At 28.8% G+C, this 23,847-nt stretch overlaps 1 protein-coding gene across 5 annotated transcripts in view; it reads right to left on the bottom strand.

Annotated features, from left to right (window-relative positions):
• Window positions 1-23,847, bottom strand: part of LOC127280781 (frizzled-2-like) — a 216,087-nt gene that overhangs the window by 45,342 nt on the left and 146,898 nt on the right. The window contains exon 1 of one of the 5 annotated variants that reach the window (XM_051304041.1): window positions 1,533-1,898. The exons of the other annotated variants lie outside the window; for them this stretch is intronic. The gene's annotated coding sequence lies outside the window, so the exon portion shown is untranslated. Of the gene's footprint in view, window positions 1-1,532; window positions 1,899-23,847 lie in introns of those variants that run through there. 5 annotated transcript variants of the gene reach the window in all.

The following is a 23,847-nucleotide window of genomic DNA, read 5'->3' as shown; positions in this document are numbered from 1 at the left end:
GATGTGCTACTACAAATGAGCCAGCTATGTTGTGCTGTCTAGTGTTAACTTTATCACTTGAAATTAAAGTCAACTTTTTTATTTTAATAACGTGTATATATAAAATGAATGTGATTTTTAAGCATGGTTTCTAATGGAATTTGTTTATTGAAATAAAAACTATAATTTTACTCAAGAAAATAAGAAGCTATTTTAAAAAATGAACGATTTACTTGCTGATTTTAAAAAAACTGAATTACATACACAAAACTTAAAATTGCAAAAAAAAACAAAATGGCTGTTAATTTTTCAAAATCATTTGGAGATTTTACTCTTATGGGGTAGTGCTTTCATTCCATCATATAGTCAAGTCTTAAAAAAAATTCTAAAATTGTTCCACTGCACTCTAAATCTGAATCAGTTAAAATTTCACTGAATTCAAATCAGTGGCTCAGTTTTCTTTAATTCACCAGTGAAATTTCACTGCACGGAGAAAAATGGAAAAACGAATAAAGTAACTTTTACTACTTTAAAAGTAAAATTGGACCTGTCCGAAGTTTCTGCGCATCTCTGGCAACTTTTACTCGAAAAATAGTAAAATTGACTATTTCTGTAGTAAATTTTACTGTTTCCGTAATAATTTTTACTATTTCTGAAGTAAATTTTACTATTTTTGGAGTAAAAGTTGCCAGAGATGCGCAGAAACTTCGGACAGGTCCAATTTTACTTTTAAAGTAGTAAAAGTTACTTTTTCTTTTTTTCCGTGTGGGAATCAGTGATTTTTACTGATTCCCAGTGAAATTTCACTGGCGAATTAATGAAAACTGAGCCACTGATTTGAATTTAGTGAAATTTTCACTGATTCAGATTTAGAGTGTGTGTTATAAACGTTACGTTCTTTAGCATTGTTCAGGATTCAACAATTTGGATCCAATATACATATCCAACAGACAATATTAAAAATTGTAATCCTGAATTTGCTATGTCCGGCGAAAATATGAATGTTGAAAGATTTCTTGCGCTGCGTTAAGAATGAAAACCTCTAGCCTCTAAGGATATCGATATTGGAGAACGATCGCTTATGCATGTCTTGTTCTCTCTAGGCTCCAAGTGGATATGTAAAAAAGGAAACATAGCCATTGTTCGGCACGAGTCCTTTGTTCTCTCCTCGAGAGATTCGCCTTCTCATAGAATCTCTCTCTCTCTCTCTTTCCTTCTCTTTGGATTTGAAAACCAAAAGAGAGAATATATACTTGAACCCAGGGTATATTCGACATTAAGGGAGTTAGTTGGTAGTCAGTCTTCTTGCCTTTTGGTATTCTCTACAAGTTCTACCTACGAATGCAAAAGAAGAGAGAAACAAGGAAGCAAAAGTGCACCACACTGCATGTGTATATATATATATATATCGCACACACATATATGCACGTGTCTCTTATTTTCTCTTCATCTCTCATTCGGGGACTCCCTAACCCGCGTTGCTCATTCCCCAGGTTGTGCATCGAAAAAAAAAGAATTCGCCAAAAAAAAAATATTTTCTCCAATTTTCATACCTTTGATATTCACGTTTTTTTTTCCAAGTTACTGCAATTAATCCATTTTCATGTTGGTAATAAAAATCAATATTTTTTTGGAATCCTTGTGTCAAATAACTCTTTTTTTTTCAAATTCTAAGTAACACTAATTTTTCATCACATCACTTAAATTTATCTTTTTCAAAAAAAATTTGAATTATTCACGAAACAATTAAAAATTCGCGACGAATCTTGTGGAATAGACCGGGCAATGTGTAATCGATTTTGGCACGTGCGAGAAAATATTTAAGGTAAAAAGAACCTTCCCCTTTGGCGAACGGGAACGCACTAAACGTATAGTCAGCACGAGAGAGTGGCAAGAGAGGAGAACAAGCGATGGAGGAGCGTGGCACAAACACTGCCGTCGACCGAGAAGGCCCCCCTTCCCATCACTTTTTCTCTCTCTATATATCTCCCCCCTTTAAGCCTGCTTACCCAGTCAGTCCTCCTTTGCAGGGTCGGATTCAAAAAAAAAAATATATATATATTTTCCATTAAATAAAAGGAAAATTGATGGAAATTTATGAATTTTATTTTTAAAGTGATTTTCCAATTTTTGGGAGATTTTAAATTTTTCTCACTCTATAGTGGAGTGATTTTACTCTAATAGAGAGTTGTTTTACTCTATTGGAGTAAACCAAAAAAACACCAAATTCGAAATGTTTAACACTCTAATGTGTATTTTTATCTTTATTGTTTAATTTAATTGACACAGTAAAAGATTGTGAAGTTAAAGGCAACCAGAGTTAGGAATAAAATTTTTTGGAGTTAAAAATCAACTCCAAAAATGATTTAACATTAGACTAACCCACTGAGCTTTAACTCCCTATGCATAAAATTAACTCTCTTAACATTAATTTCTTTTGCTTAAACTCCAAAAGGATGAAACTTTTAGAGTCCCGTTAAGAGTTAAAATTTAACTCCTTTTTTACAGTGTATTTTTTATTTACACCGTGAAAAAAGGGAGTTTGATCTTGACACCCAATGGGACTGTATAAAAGTCGCACCGTTTTGGAATTTAAAACAAAGGGAGTTTATGTTTATGAAGTTAATATTATTCCAAAAGAGTTAATCTAATATTAACTCGCTTTTGGAGTTGAGTTTTAACTCCCAAAATTTTACTCCCAACTCTGCTTGCCATTAACTCCTCTAATTTTTTTTTACAATTTAATGTGTATTTAGTATTATTCACACTAATGAAATAATTCGTATTCTAGTTAAGTATTCTTGTACTCCAATGGAGTATATTTTTAGTTCAATCGAAGGGATTTTTTAAATTGTTAAAGTAAACTTTCACTTTAGTATAGTAAACTTATACATATTACACTGTAAAAAATTTGGAGAGTTAACAGAGTTGGGAGTAAATTTTCTTGGAGTTAAAAGTCAACTTCAAAAGTGAGTTAACATTAAATTAACTCTCTAGGCATAAAATTAACTCCTTTGGAGTACAAGAAGTCTCTAGATATATTTTTGTCCCATATTTTCATTGAATTTGGAGTATAAATTCCCTCTTTTAGAGTAAAAGATCACTCATTTGGAGTGAAACAAAATCTGCTTGGAGTGAATTCAATACTTTGTTTATAGTGTGTGTATGTGTGTGTGTGTAAAAATAAATATTTTTCTTTATTTCATTTAGAGTAATATCTCACTCTATTGAAGTGAAATGGATACTCTACTGGGAGTAAAATTGACACTCTGTAGTACAATATTTTCACTCTTTCTGGAATGAGAAATAATTCCAAAGAATTTATAATAAAAATTCATATTTGAACTAAAAATTTCTGATTAGTTTTTTATAATCAAAAAACAACCATTAATAATAATTTATTTTCATTATTTTTCTATAAACCAAAAGAAATATTTTTTATTATGAAAAATAATTTGGTGTTAAAAATTAAATTTTCACTTTTTTTTTCTTCATTTTCGTCCCTTATTTTATTATTTCAAAATGATATACGTAAAACATTCAATAAAAACCCAATATTGGCAATAGCATTATTGTTAAATGAATTTTTTCTTTTTATAGAAATGCAAAAAACTCATAATTTACGTCTTATCAAGACAACATAAATTGAAAAAGAAATTTTTTCTCTAATAAATTCTTTAATTAAAAATGTATCTTATCGAAATATAAGAGGGTCGAGATTCAGATAAACTTTTGTTATTTTTTTCTATAAATTTTTGTCGCAATTATTCTATATATAATTAGATTTATTTTCATTTCCTTTTTGCGCAAAAATATAAATAAATTTTTTCAAAATTTTTGAAATAAAAATATATATTACTATAGACAAAAGAATATGAAACTAGATCAAAAAAGTTCCTTCGGCAACATTTCTCTGAAAATAAGAATTGTGCATTTTCTTCACAAAAACTTTTCAATCTAAAAATATAATGTTTGAAAAGTTATATACTTTTTTTACACGTTTTTTTCAAAATTCTTTATTCTCTCTAGTATGAAATTTAAATTCAGAAAAATGTTTTCATTGAAAATTATTTGGAAAATGGTTAAATTTATTTTGTTATTCTATATGAAGTTTACGAATAAATTATTTTACTAAAAAAGAAAGTTATATTTATTTTCATAAATTGTCATTTACTTTGGTAAAATTATTTAATATAATTATTATAGAAAGAAATGAAATGACAATCTGCTTAATGGAATTGTTTCTTAATGAAAAAACAATTTCAGTGATTCAACGACTTAATATATATATATATATATATATACATAGCAGATGCTTTATTTTTAATAGAAACTGAACTGGCTTCAGTAGTTTTTCTGCAATCAGAAAATGGACAGTGCGCTTTTAGAATATATGAGTCGAAGAAATATTAAAAGACTGATGCGCATCATAGAATATTACAATAAGAAATATATATTGTAAAAGAATTTAAAATTCATTATTTTTTAAAATAATATTTCGTCATAAAAAATGTTGATGAAATTCTGTTTTTTTTTTTTTAAAAAGCTGATTATAAAAATTTAGTAGAAAATTTTTAAATAAATGTTAAAAATACTTTTAATTTAAAAACCAAATTTTGATGTGTTATACAAAGTTTGACTATTCACGGAAGTTTCAAATAACTTTTGTTATTGGTTTACAAATGTTATTCCAATCTTATGTATATATATATATATATAAAGTCACTGGCATTCAATATACAATCAGTTGCATTCATTTGCATTCAGTTTGCAATCATTTGCATTTAATTTGCGATAATTTGCCTTCACTTTACAATCATTTGCATTCACTGTGCATTTATTGGAATCTGTTGCTTGTAATGATTTCTGTTACGTTTCAAATTTTTAATATTTTTTTTCACAGTTAGTTACATTTTTTTTGCAAATACCTTATTGAATTTTTCATGCGAATCAGTTTAGTGAGTTAATTTTTTTTCTATTACCAATATATAAAAATTGTTATGAATAATTTTGTGACAAAAAAAGAAGAAAAATTTAGGTTAAGTTTAGTGGTTTTTGACGATTTTTCTTTTCTGTTCGAGTTCAAAAATATTTGTTTGAATCGTTCTTAGTTAGCGATGACAGCGCTCTTGCGGAGAAACTGTTGCAACTCAGGTGAGAGATGAACTATTACAAATGGAGGACAAGTGAATTGATCAGCGCGTAGATGCGTTTAGCAGACGAAAATTCATGTCTTTAGTAATTTACTACAAAATAAATAAAAGAAGTTAAAACGGGACTTTTAAAAAAAAAAATTCCTCGAAAGTAATTTGTTTCTAAAGAATCATATATTATATTCTTAAAATATTGCGTAAATTCTTTCACTCGATGAATAGTTTAAATTTTTTTTTTCTTTTTATTCACTTGTAATTAATTAAGCTCAATTTTCTGCTCATTCAAGTATCACTTTTCAGGTATAATTTTATCATTTTTCTACAATCGAGTATATCATTTATCTGTAATTAGATACTTTTTTTATCTTTTTTTTTTCCTGCAATCAATATAGCATTTTCCTGCAATCAGGCAAAATTTTTCAACGATAAATATTCTTTAGCGAGCTCATAAAAATTAAAGTTAAATACAGTAGGTTATAATTAAAGTGAGACAGGTGGGTTTTATAATGTTTATAATAGTGGCATTATGCAAATTTGAGATTGACTATATATATATATATATAAGAAAAACTAGTTAACCGACCCTGCACCTTTGCCACCACTACAACGTGAAATGTGTCCCCTCACCAAAGTTCCTTTGGAGTATATAGGAGGCTAGTGCTTGGGATAAAGAGAGGTGTAGGTGCCATTGACGCGTGTGGGAGTTCACTCACGCGTGTATATAGTGAATACACGTTTCTTGTACAGTGTACACTGATCAGTGTATACACTCCATAGGGTTCACTCTTCATGTGACGTCACACTGGGCGCCGTATACTGAGAGTGCGAATATAACGAGGTTCGCTTTGGAATAGACCGCTAGTCATCCCTCTCTCTCTCTCTCTCTCTTTCTGTATCTCACTCTCGTTTGCTTCGATCGCTAATTATCTTTCTCGCGATTCTCGCAAGTTTCGTGCCCACAGAGCGTGTACGTCGCGTCTTGTTCGCCAATGGTACATTTCTTTTTTATTTTCTTTTTCAAGCCCTTTTGCATCACGACAGACGCAGTAGAGATCGACCGGCGAAACATAGACACGATCTGGGACGTTCGTTAGCATACTGATTTCGAGGCCTTTCAAGAGCTATCTCTCTCTCTGTCTCTTTTTCTCTCTCCAGGGACCAAAAAGATGTCCGTGGTTGTCATTTTAACCATTTATCATATCCACCTACCTTAACATTAAAAATATTTTATCAGATCTTTCTCTCTTCCGAGAAATGTCAATTTTTCCATCAAGACTCATTTGTCCAAAAGGAATTTTTTGTCAAAATTTTTTTTTTTTTTTGTTCTACATTTATATATATATATATATATATATTAGGAACTAGTCTCTAATGAGATTAATATTTTTTATATAAAATTTTATAATTATTCAATACTGAGAATAGTGGATACTCAAAAAGATATGTTAGAAAAAATAAATATCTGTAATGTAAAAAATGTTATATATTTTAGTAAAAAAAAAAGTTCTGTATGCAAAAAAATACAAAAATTTGTACAAGTTTTTTGATGGTTATACACAAATTGAAAAAAATATCCAAATAAGGTAAACCTATGTTATTAACATCATTCGTGTAGAAATATTATAGAAACAAAAAATAGTTGTCAAATCAAGGTATAAAAAAAAACGGTAAGTTCTTATAAAGTAACTTTTACTATTTTAAAAGTGAAACCTGAACTATGTGCAGTTTCTGCGCATTTCTAACAATTTTTACTCCAGAAATAGTAAAATTTACTATTTCCGGAATAATTTTTTACTACATTTCAGAAGTAAATTTTACTATTTTCGGAGTAAATTTTATTATTTTTGGAGTAAAAATTTCCAGAAATGCGTGGAAACTGCGGAAAGTTCAAGTTTGACTTTTATAAAGTATAATAAAAGTTATACTTTATTCGTTTTTCCATTTTTCTCCATGTATCATTTTATAAGAAAACCAAATGAGAAACAGATAATTTGTTTCGTGTATTAGATAATCTAAATATCTGCATAAACAAATTTAAGCCATTGTAAATAAAAAAAAAAAAAACGAAAACGAAGTTTTCGTAAGTTGTATATGTAAAAAACGACTACTGTATGTCAAAAACCTCGGAATTTACAGTAGTCGGCCAATTAACGAATGTAGGGGAAGGTGGAGGAATTGGAGCCCCTTAAGGACAATGATTAAAAAAAAAAAAACTTATTGTTATAATAAAATATTGTTCTGGTCATTTTTTACTCCTTTTGTTATTTATCTTTAATTATAATTAATTAGAAATTAAGAACAAAAAAGTAAGTTAGCAAACAAAAAAATGTTTATGACAAATTTAATTATTACTTCTATTTTTATTCATGTATCTAAATCTACACATATTTATCTCTAATAAAATCGCAAAACATAATTAAGTAATAAATTTTTAACTATTTAATTTGATCTCCAGATATATTTTCCATTTAAGAAGAAAAACACAAAAATTTGATTTTTCCTTGTAGTTTCAACAAATCTTTTAGAAATGTGACCACTTTTCTTCGTATGACATACAGAAAGACTGTATAAGTTTCCCCACCTTCCCCTACATGTATCCTAGTATAAGCGTATATTTATAATATAAGGCTAATATAAAATTCATCGAATTCGCTTGAAACTCGTTATACGGGGATTTTCGGGGTCGCTTATTACGAATTTTCAATTATTTTTCAAAAATTCAAAATGGCGGATCCAATATGTCTGACATTTTTTAAATTCATCGAAATCCCTTGATTAATTCGATGAATTTAAAAAAAAATGTCAGACATATTGGATCCGCCATTTTGAATTTTTGAAAAATAATTGAAAATTCGTAATAAGCGACCCCGAAAACCTCCGAGTAACGAGTTTCAAGCGAATTTGAGAAATTAAAAAAAAATGTCCACCATATTGGATCCTCCATTTTGAATTTTGAAAATCTAATGTCAAATTCGGAATCAGAGATCCTAAAATCATTTGAATATGTATAACGTCAGGAGAAATCAATCATACAGTACTGCGCAGTAATTTATAAAAATGTATATAAACCATAAAAAAATTTTTAAAAAAATATTCGAAATTTATACCTTTAAGCTATACTACAGTGGTCTCGCAGACCGAGAAGGCATTAAACGTCCTTTTTTTTAAACACACATCAGTTTAAAAGTGCAAAAAATAAAAATGTCACAATTTGAAGTAATTTTTCACGTTTTATCAAACTAAAGAATCACTAGAAGGCTTGCTTTTTAGCAACGTGATGTATCGACGTTTGTGAGTTAATTAAAGAAGGTTTCTTTATTTTTTCCGCGTCAAAAAAGAAGTTTACCGTACTCGTTATATTGGTCTGCGTACACAAAGATAAAACTGGGATTTGGTGCGAAGTGAGAATATAAGGTTCCTACTGGGAAGTTGAAGAAAATGGCTTTTGCAGCAAAGTAAAGAGGATTATCGAATTAAACAAGTTGGCCGAGAATCAATATAAATGATATATATATATATAGTGTGTATATAACAGAGCATAGAGAAGAAGGATTTAATTTGAAATGGGCGTGTGGGATAAAAATACGAATCATTATTGAAACAAAAGTTTTCGGTAGATCTCAAGAAGAGAAAGAGGCAGAGGCGGATTTAGGGAGCATTAATAATGTTTAGTTTGCGATCTCAGTTGTGTCGCGACCGGTTTCTTCGGGGTCGCTTTGCAAAGATCGAAAGACCGATTTCTGTGTTGGCGCGACGGCGACCTGGTGCGAGCCATTTTTTTCTTTTTCTTTTCTTTTTTTTTTTTTTAAAGAGACGATCGGCAAACTAAGATTACAAAATATGCTTCGAAGCTGCTGTTGCTGCTGTTGGCTTTCGTGCAGAGTTCTAAGGGTCACATCCCTAGTTCCCCCTTCATTTCCACCCTAACATGGAATCCTCAGACCCTCGCTTGAATTTTCCCTCTTCCAAGATGAAACTGCTATATAGGAAATGAGGGGTGTATTTTTCCAACAGAAAACTCCAGTAGCACAAACGATTATACGAGTTTTCTTCTATTATGTGACTTCATTCATATATATATATATATATATATATTTGTCTAGAAAAGTCATTTATACAACACTGATTGAAATCTGGTATTTATTTTTCTTAAGTCCTCGAGAATATTACAAGAATAATAAAGTCTGTATTTTAGTAAACGAAATACAAACAATTGGGACGCATGAATATTCCCTAAATTAGACCTTTTGGGATTTTTTGTGATGTCAAATTGAAAATTATCGAATTTTTATTATGCAGAATTTTATAAAGTAGATTTTATAATCAGCCAAATTCTGATTTAATAGAATGTCTATTTAACTGAAATTTTACAAAACACATTTTCCAACATATCGAATTTTCATAAAAAATAAGTTTCTTTTATCGAATTTCTATTTATTTAAGTGACAATATTTTCATTAACTAAAATTTCCATTTAACATAATTTCTATAACAAAATTCTTATTTAACAAAACTTTTATTAAATAAAATTTTTATTGGAATTAATTTTTATTTTACAGAATTGTCATTAGACAGAAATTTTACTTGGCTTAATTTTTAAGTTTCTTTTACATCGGAACTCAATTTGACCGAAATTTAACTTGTCCGAATATCTATTTGATAGAAATTTTACATATCAGGATCATATAACTGGCCGAAACATTTCGACGGGAGTTTTAAAATTAACCACAATTTTCTTGATTATTTTTTATTGGTGGATTTTAAAACTCCCGCTGAAATGTTTCGGCCAGATGTATGATCTGTTATGTGAAAGTTCTATTAAATAAAAATTCGACGTTTTAAAGTTATGTGATTGTTGTAATTTCAGATATATAAATATTTTCCGCATGTTTTTTCACAAAATATTTGATTAATTGAGCTAAAATTTTGTGGAGAACTCAAAAATAATATATATGAATAATCATTGTCATGTGACAAAGTATATTAATATTTTGTCAAAATATTTATTCTGAAAAAATTGCATGTCCTTAAGAGTGCTAAAATTATTAACATAACCTCAAACTAAAAAGTTATTTTTAAATACAAAAAAAAAACTAAAATTAATTTTATCAAATTTTGAAACCTCCTTAACAGTAGTTCTATTAAATGACAATTCGTACCAGTGAATGTTCGGTCAAATGGAGTTTCGGTTAAATCGGAATTTTCACACTTAAAAATTTAGCAAAGTAGAATTTCTTTTATGTTAATTATTCAGTTAATGAAAATATTGTCAAGTAAATAATCGAATAAATAGAAATTCGATTAAAAAAAAAATAATTCGAATAATTCAACATTTTATTAAATGGAAATTAAATTTTTGAAAATTCTAACCAAAAGTTGAGTTAAATATAAATTCAAATAAATTAGAATTTACTCTTTTTGAATTAGTGAAACTAAAAAAATTAGTAGAAATTATGATAATTTTTTAATTGGACATAATAGAAAAATCCCGACAGATCTAATGTGGGGAATATTCATATATTAGATATATTTTATATAGAAATACTATATTTATCGCTGATTAAGAATTTTTGAAAATTACGAAATTGAAGAATTCGACTTTATCAGCAAAGTGACATCTATTAGATGTCATTAAAACTCCTTGGTTCAGAGTTAGGTGTTTCATGTGATAATTATATCGATATGATTTGTCGACAAATAATTATCAATTTTGAATTAATTTTGATCTGAAAAAATAAGCTGCGTGCTCGAGTACACTGTGCATCTGTGAGGACTCGAACCTCCTTAGTTGCTGCCTAACGCGGGACTTCTGCCGACTAATGCACCATGCCAACACAGCCTGAACGACCAAGCCTCTTATATTCTCAGATCAAGCCCATAACTAGTCAAGAGCTATAGTTAATGTTAGATATATTTTATATAGAAATACTATATTTATCGCTGATTAAGAATTTTTGAAAATTACGAAATTGAAGAATTCGACTTTATCAGCAAAGTGACATCTATTAGATGTCATTAAAACATTAACTATAGCTCTTGACTAGTTATGGGCTTGATCTGAGAATATAAGAGGCTTGGTCGTTCAGGCTGTGTTGGCATGGTGCATTAGTCGGTAGAAGTCCCGCGTTAGGCAGCAACTAAGGAGGTTCGAGTCCTCACAGATGCACAGTGTACTCGAGCACGCAGCTTATTTTTTCAGATCAAAATTAATTCAAAATTGATAATTATTTGTCGACAAATCATATCGATATAATTATCACATGAAACACCTAACTCTGAACCAAGGAGTTTTAATGACATCTAATAGATGTCACTTTGCTGATAAAGTCGAATTCTTCAATTTCGTAATTTTCAAAAATTCTTAATCAGCGATAAATATAGTATTTCTATATAAAATATATCTAACATTAACTATAGCTCTTGACTAGTTATGGGCTTGATCTGAGAATATAAGAGGCTTGGTCGTTCAGGCTGTGTTGGCATGGTGCATTAGTCGGCAGAAGTCCCGCGTTAGGCAGCAACTAAGGAGGTTCGAGTCCTCACAGATGCACAGTGTACTCGAGCACGCAGCTTATTTTTTCAGATCAAAATTAATTCAAAATTGATAATTATTTGTCGACAAATCATATCGATATAATTATCACATGAAACACCTAACTCTGAACCAAGGAGTTTTAATGACATCTAATAGATGTCACTTTGCTGATAAAGTCGAATTCTTCAATTTCGTAATTTTCAAAAATTCTTAATCAGCGATAAATATAGTATTTCTATATAAAATATATCTAACATTAACTATAGCTCTTGACTAGTTATGGGCTTGATCTGAGAATATAAGAGGCTTGGTCGTTCAGGCTGTGTTGGCATGGTGCATTAGTCGGCAGAAGTCCCGCGTTAGGCAGCAACTAAGGAGGTTCGAGTCCTCACAGATGCACAGTGTACTCGAGCACGCAGCTTATTTTTTCAGATCAAAATTAATTCAAAATTGATAATTATTTGTCGACAAATCATATCGATATAATTATCACATGAAACACCTAACTCTGAACCAAGGAGTTTTAATGACATCTAATAGATGTCACTTTGCTGATAAAGTCGAATTCTTCAATTTCGTAATTTTCAAAAATTCTTAATCAGCGATAAATATAGTATTTCTATATAAAATATATCTAACATTAACTATAGCTCTTGACTAGTTATGGGCTTGATCTGAGAATATAAGAGGCTTGGTCGTTCAGGCTGTGTTGGCATGGTGCATTAGTCGGCAGAAGTCCCGCGTTAGGCAGCAACTAAGGAGGTTCGAGTCCTCACAGATGCACAGTGTACTCGAGCACGCAGCTTATTTTTTCAGATCAAAATTAATTCAAAATTGATAATTATTTGTCGACAAATCATATCGATATAATTATCACATGAAACACCTAACTCTGAACCAAGGAGTTTTAATGACATCTAATAGATGTCACTTTGCTGATAAAGTCGAATTCTTCAATTTCGTAATTTTCAAAAATTCTTAATCAGCGATAAATATAGTATTTCTATATAAAATATATCTAACATTAACTATAGCTCTTGACTAGTTATGGGCTTGATCTGAGAATATAAGAGGCTTGGTCGTTCAGGCTGTGTTGGCATGGTGCATTAGTCGGCAGAAGTCCCGCGTTAGGCAGCAACTAAGGAGGTTCGAGTCCTCACAGATGCACAGTGTACTCGAGCACGCAGCTTATTTTTTCAGATCAAAATTAATTCAAAATTGATAATTATTTGTCGACAAATCATATCGATATAATTATCACATGAAACACCTAACTCTGAACCAAGGAGTTTTAATGACATCTAATAGATGTCACTTTGCTGATAAAGTCGAATTCTTCAATTTCGTAATTTTCAAAAATTCTTAATCAGCGATAAATATAGTATTTCTATATAAAATATATCTAACATTAACTATAGCTCTTGACTAGTTATGGGCTTGATCTGAGAATATAAGAGGCTTGGTCGTTCAGGCTGTGTTGGCATGGTGCATTAGTCGGCAGAAGTCCCGCGTTAGGCAGCAACTAAGGAGGTTCGAGTCCTCACAGATGCACAGTGTACTCGAGCACGCAGCTTATTTTTTCAGATCAAAATTAATTCAAAATTGATAATTATTTGTCGACAAATCATATCGATATAATTATCACATGAAACACCTAACTCTGAACCAAGGAGTTTTAATGACATCTAATAGATGTCACTTTGCTGATAAAGTCGAATTCTTCAATTTCGTAATTTTCAAAAATTCTTAATCAGCGATAAATATAGTATTTCTATATAAAATATATCTAACATTAACTATAGCTCTTGACTAGTTATGGGCTTGATCTGAGAATATAAGAGGCTTGGTCGTTCAGGCTGTGTTGGCATGGTGCATTAGTCGGCAGAAGTCCCGCGTTAGGCAGCAACTAAGGAGGTTCGAGTCCTCACAGATGCACAGTGTACTCGAGCACGCAGCTTATTTTTTCAGATCAAAATTAATTCAAAATTGATAATTATTTGTCGACAAATCATATCGATATAATTATCACATGAAACACCTAACTCTGAACCAAGGAGTTTTAATGACATCTAATAGATGTCACTTTGCTGATAAAGTCGAATTCTTCAATTTCGTAATTTTCAAAAATTCTTAATCAGCGATAAATATAGTATTTCTATATAAAATATATCTAACATTAACTATAGCTCTTGACTAGTTATGGGCTTGATCTGAGAATATAAGAGGCTTGGTCGTTCAGGCTGTGTTGGCATGGTGCATTAGTCGGCAGAAGTCCCGCGTTAGGCAGCAACTAAGGAGGTTCGAGTCCTCACAGATGCACAGTGTACTCGAGCACGCAGCTTATTTTTTCAGATCAAAATTAATTCAAAATTGATAATTATTTGTCGACAAATCATATCGATATAATTATCACATGAAACACCTAACTCTGAACCAAGGAGTTTTAATGACATCTAATAGATGTCACTTTGCTGATAAAGTCGAATTCTTCAATTTCGTAATTTTCAAAAATTCTTAATCAGCGATAAATATAGTATTTCTATATAAAATATATCTAACATTAACTATAGCTCTTGACTAGTTATGGGCTTGATCTGAGAATATAAGAGGCTTGGTCGTTCAGGCTGTGTTGGCATGGTGCATTAGTCGGCAGAAGTCCCGCGTTAGGCAGCAACTAAGGAGGTTCGAGTCCTCACAGATGCACAGTGTACTCGAGCACGCAGCTTATTTTTTCAGATCAAAATTAATTCAAAATTGATAATTATTTGTCGACAAATCATATCGATATAATTATCACATGAAACACCTAACTCTGAACCAAGGAGTTTTAATGACATCTAATAGATGTCACTTTGCTGATAAAGTCGAATTCTTCAATTTCGTAATTTTCAAATATTCATATATGTTTTCCAAAGCAATTAGAAAATAGCTTTATTAGTTTTATATATTTATTAATCATTGATAAAATTCATTGCAGAAGATGATATAAATTATATATATAATAGTGCGAATGAGTTGAAATATTCAATTAGAAGTTTACAAAAGAGAAATGAGAATGCAATTTCTCTCTTTCAGGTAATTTTCATATTTAATTAGTTTCTCAGTTGTTGTTTGAACAAATATTGTCGGCGCATCTTTTCAATTTGTTATAACAGCATACAAGTTTTACATTAAACCTTTACATCCAGATTATATTAACCTTTATGGGACTGACGAGGTACCCGGGTACCTTTTGCATTTTCAAATTGATTTTTTTTATAATTTTTAAAATCGTATCGACCTAAGGTTTTTTGACATCTCAAATTTATCTATACAAAGTGTTTTTATATTATTTATAATGTACCTTTTTCATTTATTTATTCGAAAATAATAAACAAAGTTTCTTCACCCTTAAAAGGCGGACAAGGTACCCGGGTACCTCCATACCTTTTATGCAGATAAACGTAGAAATTTTTATTAAAAGATTATGATAAATTTTATTAAACAATTTTTATTAATTTTTATAGTAATGCACATAATTTTTTTTATAAAATATGTAATTTAGTTAGTATAGTTAAATAATATCCATAAGAAATCGTCAGTTTTTAACACTGTCGGCAAGTAGTTTTGTTGATACTGTGCTCCAAGCACACTGGTTTACAGCAACTTGAACAAGCTTTCCGTGTTTTTCGTTGCTTTTGGTACTCTGTTCTACAGAGATGACAGCTGCCAACTACTGCCACGCGACCATCTTTGTCACGAGCAAGCCCTTCTTCTGTTTCTGCAGCAACTTTTCCCAATTGACGTCTAAGAATCAATTCTAAAGCATTACGGACAGAATAGTTTCCTGTAACTATCGGATTTGCGGCTCGATTTAATTTGTATTAAAAATATATTTTAAATAATAAAAAATAAATTTCTTACATTTTTATATTTGATTTCATAAATAATCTGCATAAATATGTACCTGTTTTGCAATCTAGCAGATCGCCGTCTTGAACCAGTGTCGTCGTTATTCATAGCTAAATACTATGAACAAAACAATTATTATTTTCAATTTACAAAAATAGTAAATTAACAATTGTAACAAACAATATTTAACAATACTCACGTCAATTAACTACTTAGTATATCCAGAGAAATTGTCACTACACTGACGGTGCGAATGTGCTGCGCGTGGTCTTGTTTATTCTTGCACAAACACGAATTTTCGTGGAAGCGTACAATAAGTTTTCAAGAAAAGAGCGAAAATGTTAAATTGTTAATTTTTGTTAACACGTACTTTTCCTATGTTGTATTATTGCAAATAGTATAAACACGGATACTATTGAATGGAAGATCAATGAAATTGTGAATATATACAAAATACTTATACGTAATGAACAGTTTTTAATAATCAACTAATAATAATATTTTTTTATTAGCAATATTTATGTATAAATATTCATATTATATGATTTTTACTTTCATTTAAACGACCACTACACTTAAAGTTAATTGAACTGCTCATTGTGATACAAAATCTTCAAGAAATTGAACATAGGTACCCGGGTACCTCGTCCGTCCATAGAAGGTGTTTTTTTCCTCAGTCCCATAAAGGTTAAATTTCATCTAAAGTTCTTCTGCGAGAATCCCTTTAGTGAATATTAAATTTTCCTTCTATATTACTATTTTGTAAAATATTTTCTGTCCCTTTTTATATTTTATTAATTTGAAATATATATATTTAAAAATTTATACCTGTTCAAGTAATGATTAGAAAGAATAAAGCATTAATAAAAAAAAAAAAATATTAAAATGATGAGGCTTTCAGTTTTGTGAAGAGAATAATATATATATATATATGCGAGAGATAAGATCGATTGGAAATATTCGGAGACATAGTGAAATCTTTTGGAATCTTCAGCAAGAATTGACGATAAACGCTGGACTTGGATATTTGTACTACGATTTTGAACAAGAATCAAAGAGTATGGTTTTCGAAAGTCAAGTGGTATTCTCGTCGCATTGTTATAGAAAGAGAGAGAGAGAGAGAGAGAATCCAGTCGAGTCGGCTTTTCCTTTCGTAAAATTGAATTCGCGTCCATAAGCGGTTGGGAAAATTTGCTTGCGTTCGCTCAAGCACATCACCCAAGCTCCGCAAGAAACTTTTCCTGGAATAATTACAACTTATACTGTGCGCCTTCGACCCAAAAGCTCTCCACGCCACCGTTTTCAACTCTTATATACTCTCTCTCTCTCTCTCTCTCTCTCGGTGATTTCTTTCTTATATTCATTCCTGCGCAGCCACATTTACACTTTTTAAAAAATGTCTTCAAAGTTTAAATGCACTTCCGTTTCAGATAAAGTGGAAATGCTTTCAAGAACTTTACTTCACCCTTTGTAGTAGGTTAGTGATTCGTTAATTGAGGACCAGCGAGAACAAAGTTATTTTATTTGCTTTATTCTCAGATCAATGAGAAACTTTCTGAGAGTTTGCTCGATGTAAATATACAATATATATATAAGGCAAAATAATTAAATTCTATTCTTGAATTTGATAATGGGAAAGAATTCAAAAAATTATTTCAATATAAACCCACTTGGAAAGATTCCCCGGAAAGTGCCCCCTGGAGGTTCTATCAGAATTCCAAAGAATTTCCGATGGGATTCCGACGGAATTTCGATTAATTTTTTTCAAAATTTTTAGAGTCCTAATTCCCTCGGAACTTTGTCGGAATTACATCGGAAATTATTTGGAACTCCAATGTAATTCCGATGGAATTACGTTGAAAGTTCCGGCGGAATTCTGATAGAAGCTCCAGGCGGCACTTTTCGGGGAATCTTTCCAAGTGGGGAATTTATACTGTTTCGATATTTGTATATTGAATTTCGCGTAGTTATTTGAATTTTTTAAAAGTATAGAAATTAAATTTCTGTATTCAATTTAAATTGTACGAATTTTTTTTTGAATTTGTATTTTAAATAAATTTTTAATACAGCAGATTTTTTATATAGATTTCACTGGTCGACAAAATTTTGTCACAATAGCAAATGTTGATGATTCTTATTGGATTTTTGCCGTAGATTACAAATTCGTCAAGGAAACTCGTCCATCACGCCTTAATTTTGAGAAAAACGGGGTAAAAGTTTAAAATAGTCCCTTTTGGCGAATTTTTCAAAAATTACTGAATTTTCTTAAAATTTTGTATTTAGGAGTTTTCAAGGCCACAAATTACGAATTTAAAGTCAGATTTTAAAAAATTCAAAATAGCATATCCAAAATGATCTCAAAAGCCCTTAGATACAAAATTTTAAGAAAATCCATTGATGTTTTAAAAATTCGGTCGCCATATTGGATCCGCCCTTTTGAAATTTAAAAACTACTATTGCCACACAAGTTTTTGCCTTTGAAGATTAAAGTTGAAAGTATAAGCTTTCTTTTAAGGCCTATTTGAGCAGTTTATCATGTCGCATTAATTTTTTTAAAATGCTTCGAAAAGTGCCAAAAAGATCATTTTTTTTTTGACCTCGTTTTTCTTAAAATTGCAAGGCGTGAACGAAGCTGAAGTACGCAATGTTTATGATAAACGATTTTTAAAGAAATAAATTTTTAAAATGAAAAATTTCTATAATTTTTTCCCTAAAAAATATTTCTTGTAGTTTTTTCATTAATCAACAAATTATAAAAAAAATATTTTTTTGGCAAAAAATTATAGAGTTTTGCATTTTAAAAAATTATTTCTTTAAAAATCGTTTATCATAAACGTTGCGTATACTTCAGCTTCGTGGCGTGATGGGCAAATTTCGTTAAAGAATTGATAATCTAAGGGAAAAATCAGATAAGAATCATTAACGTTTACTCTCTTAATCTGAATCAGTAGAAATTTTACAAATTCAATCAGTACTTTTCATTTTAACTGAAGTTTCAGTTATTTTTTAAAATTTACTAATATAATTAGTGAATATGCAAGGAATAGAAAATAACTTTTGTAAATCAGTAATTTGTATATAACATAACCTTTAAAGTTAAATATTAAAGCAGTAGATTTTGTGGCCGCCGCCATATATATTTATATTACTGATTCAATCAGTAATTGATATTTTACTAATTGAATCAGTAAATTTCTACTAATTGTCAGTTGCTCAATTATCGCTATGGCAATTAGTAGATTTCTACTGCTAATCAGTAAAATATGACTGATTCAGATTTAGAAAGTACTCTTGTGGTAAAAAATAGTCAAAAATATTGTTATACGCAAAATTTGTGTATAAAATTATAGTATTTTAATAAGGTATAATACAATATTTTCCTTTAATATTGATAAATAAATGTTAAGATGTTTAGAAGATATAATTCGAAGACTTATGAAATTACCCACTTTACGGAGAATCAGCCATATATATAACTATAACAAGTTTAAACTAATTCTCAAAAAAAAATTTTCATTTCCTGTAAAAGTGTGTAAAATTTTCAACTATATTTATTTTAGAGAATGGATTTTAAAGTTTAAAAATTCCAATATTTATGGTATTATACCGTTTAAAAGATAAATATCATTCTTTAAACAATATTTATACTTGTTTATTTGCCAATTTATAAAATTGAAGGTTTATTTACCTAAAATTATTTGCGCTCACTCATAAATCATAGTTTGATTAAAGAAAAATCAATTTTACGGACATATTTGAAATTATATACATAAAATGTTTGTAGGCATATAGAAATTCGTTGAACCTTTTAAATATTTGAAATGGTGTGCGCAACTGGAATTTCTTTCTGAAAACTATTAAAAATCCGCAAGGACACGACACCGCAACCCCCTGGATGTTTTTTCTGGCCAGCATCACCAAAGACCGAGAAGTATTGGGGTATATTGACTATTGACCATTGTTATGTCACGGTTGACATTCATGGCACATCTTGCTTTGATGTTTGCCGAAAAGACTTTGGGTCCTTGGTTGCCGTCACAAAAGATCTGCACACCCTCGAATTTCCTGCGCGCTCTCTTTCTCTCTCTCTCTCTCTCTCCTCTCTCAGCGCTCTGATGACGAGTGGCACTAGGATGGTATATAGGGACCTGCTTTAGAAATCCCTCGAAACCAATTTATCTTGAGGAGCTTGCTCTGCTCCGCACGCTAAACGGATTTTCTCTTCGGTACATTAATTGCCTCATTCGTCGGGAAATTAGTTCGAGTTTTTTTTTCTTCTTCTCTTTTTTTTTTTTTTAATATTGAGTACACTACATCTTCTTTTCAGAACAAATTAATTTTCATTCTCATTTTAATGTGATATAATATTTCCTGGATTATGATATATAATAAATAAAAATTGGTTATATATTATGTTTCGTCAAAATATAATATTGAATGAATATTTGATAAAAATCATTAGTTAGAATTTTCATTTTATGGAATTTCATTTGTCATAATTATTTTTGAGCTGAATTTTTATTTGTTCGAATTAGCATTTTGCAGAATTTTCATCAAAAACGATTATCTATTTTAGAGAATTTTTATATAACCGAAAATTCACTTCACAAAATTTTTATTTGTTCGAATTTTTATTTGTTAGAATTTTTATTTGCTCGAAATTTTAGTTTAACATAATAGGCATTTTAGAGAATTTTTATTGGGTAGAATTTCATTGCATAGAATTTTCTTTCAGATAAATTTTCATTTGTCCGAATTATTATTTTTGATATAATTTCCATATAAACGATTTTTTATACTACAGAATTTTTACTTAACTGAAAAATCATTTAACAGAATTTCTAATTGATAGAATTTTAAATTGTCCGAAATTGCAAATTAAAAAAAAAAAAAAAAAAAAAAAAATTTCGGCGCAATTTTTAAAATCAATCAATCACAATTTTATGGATAATTTTTGATTGGTTGATTTTAAAAATTCGCGCCGAAATCTTTCTGTCAATTGTTTGTTCGACCATTTGCAATTTCGGACAAAAAAATAAAAATTTTTTAAAATGCCTATTATGTTGAATGAAAATTTCGAGCAAATAAAAATTTTGTGAAGTGAATTTTCGGTTATATAAAAATTCTGTAATATAGAAATCGGTTTAATGAAAATATTGCAAAATATTTTAATATTTAAACGAAAAATGTAGTAATCTTGGGTGGCATAAAAATCATTAATAAAAAGTTTTATTTTAAAGAATTTTACTGGAAATAATTCATTTTTTAGATGAATTTTCTATTTTCGAATTGAAATTTGCCAAATTTTCTTTTTATACCAATTTTTACAAAATTTTGAGCCACCAAATTTTTCTTTGACACAATTTTTATTTTACAGTCATTTTCTTTACATAAATTTTTATTTAAAAATATTTTTAATTTAATCGAATTTTAATTTAACAGAATTCTTATTCAATCGAATTTTATGTCTTTTTAAATAACAGAAATTTCAATTCACCGAATTTTTATTTTTTTCGAATTTTTAAGGCGCCAAATTTTCATTTGTCCGAAATTACAAATGGCCAAACAAACAACTGACAGAAAGATTTTGGCGCAATTTTTAAAATTTACCAATCACGATTTTCTTGATAATTTCTAATTGGTCAATTTTAAAAATTGCGCCGAATTCTTTCTGTCGATTGTTTGTTTAGCCATATGTAATTTCGGACAAATGAAAATTTGTGGCCTTAAAAATTCTAAAAAATTAAAAATTTGCAAAAATTCAAATTCGGTAAATTGGAATTTCTGTCATTTAAAAATTCAAATTACATAAAATTCGATTGAATGAGAATTCTGTTGAATTAAAATTTATTTAATAAAAAGCATGTACAAAAAATGGCTGGGTAATAAAAATTCTTCCAAGGAAAAATTTGGTAGCTAAAAATTTTGTTAAATAAAAATTCGTATAAAAAGAAATTCTGTCAAATTTTAATTTGAAAATTGAATATTTGTTAAAAAAAATAATTATTTCTAATATATTCTTTCTTATTACAATAAAATTTCTTCTAAATGACTATTTTAATGTAAATTCGAGTAAATAATAATTCGGATAAATTTAAATTCGATGAAATAAAAAGTCTGCAAAATTAAAATTCGTTTAAGTAACAATTCTGTAATATAGAAATTCAGTTAAATGAAATTTCTGTTAAATAGTAATTCGAATAAATAAAAATTTGACTATAAATTTTAAGTAATGAAATTCTATCAAATGAAAATTTTAACAAATTAATTTTAAATCTTATATTCATGGCCACAATTTTGCGAAGGAGTTGACAATTTAAAAAAAAAATCTAAAAGCAATTTCTTGGCTTATTGCACAAGATATGTTTTTATATTTAATTTTATAATTTGATTTTTTTTCTATTTACATTAAATTATAATTTTATCATTTATATAATTTTTTTTGATGCAAGAAAACGAATAATATAAAAGTTTCAGTTTCTCATCGGATATATGACAGAGAATATGATTAGATATATATCAAATCAAAAGTGAAAGAATCAGAGTAAATGATCTATATTATATTTTCAAATAAGTTTAACGATAAACTGCAATGGAATGTCTGATGATATGGTAATCATATTATTTATTTGTATATATATATATAATAAAAAAACATGTTATATTGAATTTCTTCGAAGATCCATTGGCATGTTTATATTCTGATTCTAATCTTACTTCCTGTCACTTTATCGTCATGGTATGTGGTTCGTATTATATTATTCTGACTGGACGTTACTTAAGGAAAGGTGTTCAAAACAAACGATAAAATAACCTGATTATCAGCCACAGTGCATTTATGATATAAGGGGTAAAATATCTCTTGAAGGGCGTTTATGCGAACAATAAGGATTATAATTTTTTTTCTCGCCACGAAACTTTTATCATTCTATTTGATTTGCAAAAAAAAAGAAAATTATTAAAAAAAAGTAGATCGTCTTTTTTTAGAGATGAATATTCATAAAAATAAAATTAAAAATTAATTTCTGAACCGATTAAATTTGTAACGTTATAAGAAAATATTTAGGAATGGATTTTTTCATCCTATTTTTGTGTATTTATTTATTTTAGCCAATTTGACTGTTATTTATGTAATACATTACACTAAAAAAAAAAGAGTTTGGTTTTGACAACAAAAAGTTTGGTTAGTTGGTTGTAAAAAAATTTTGATCTCAATCAAACTATGTTTGATATAACCAAAATTAGAAAAATAGATTTTCGTTGCCTTTACTAAGTTTCGGTTGGAACAATCAAAATTTTGTTGACGGAACAGAAAAATTTTGATTACTTAAATACCAACCAAACGTTCTGTTGTCAAAACCAAAACTTTTTTTCAGTGATTTAATCTTGTTTTTCGGGTTTTTAATTTAATTTTTAATTTTATTATTTACTATTATTTTATTTGTTTTCTAATTTAATTATGTGTTTTTAATCTTTTAATTTATAAACACAATTTTTTTTATGTCAAACATTTTTCTTTTTGAATCATCAATTTTTCAATTTTAATTTTGATAAAGCATCACACATTTATATTAAGCGACTATAATACATGAATAATTAAATTTGAGAAAAAGGAATTTTTTTTTTTTTTTGAATAATAATAAGACTTCTGAAAAAATGAATAAATTTATTTTTGTAAAGAATTCACGCAATTTGAAAAACGACGCAAGTATTTTTCTTTATATAAAAAAATACACAAATATATTATGTATATATATTAGTAAATTATAAGATTGTATGATAATATAAGAAGTCGAAATAATCGGAGAATATTAATAATCTATTTTATTTTTCGATAGTATTATTATTATTATTGGGAAATGAAGTTTTATAAATTGTCGTATATGGATATCTATATGAAAATAAATGTTTCTACCTAACCATTTTGTATACATATGCAAAGTAGATAGAGATTATTTTTTGCGTAATGCGATATCTTTAATAAAATACCGAATATAATATGTTTGAAATAAAATTCATTGAATTGTCAATTGTCAAAAAATTTTCATCAGACTCTATTTTGCACGTTTTATTTGATTTTCATCCACTAGTCAAATTTTTTTCGAGGCACGCATGAATAAGCTCTAAAATTAATTTGTAAGAATTTTTGACTTCCTAGAATTTCATTACCTCTGGATATTAATTTTTAGTTGAATTTTAATTTTTTCGAATTTATATTTTATAAAATTCTAAAAAAAAAAAAAATTCCAAAATAAAAAATTGTTACGCTAATTTTTATTTTACAGAACT

Source organism: Leptopilina boulardi, unplaced genomic scaffold (assembly GCF_019393585.1).
Source record: "Leptopilina boulardi isolate dan_hultmark-lab unplaced genomic scaffold, ZJU_Lbou_2.1 LbouV2_25, whole genome shotgun sequence".
Classification (NCBI taxonomy): domain Eukaryota; kingdom Metazoa; phylum Arthropoda; class Insecta; order Hymenoptera; family Figitidae; genus Leptopilina; species Leptopilina boulardi.
Note: the sequence above shows the minus strand (reverse complement) of the source record. Positions and strands in the feature narration are given on the sequence as shown.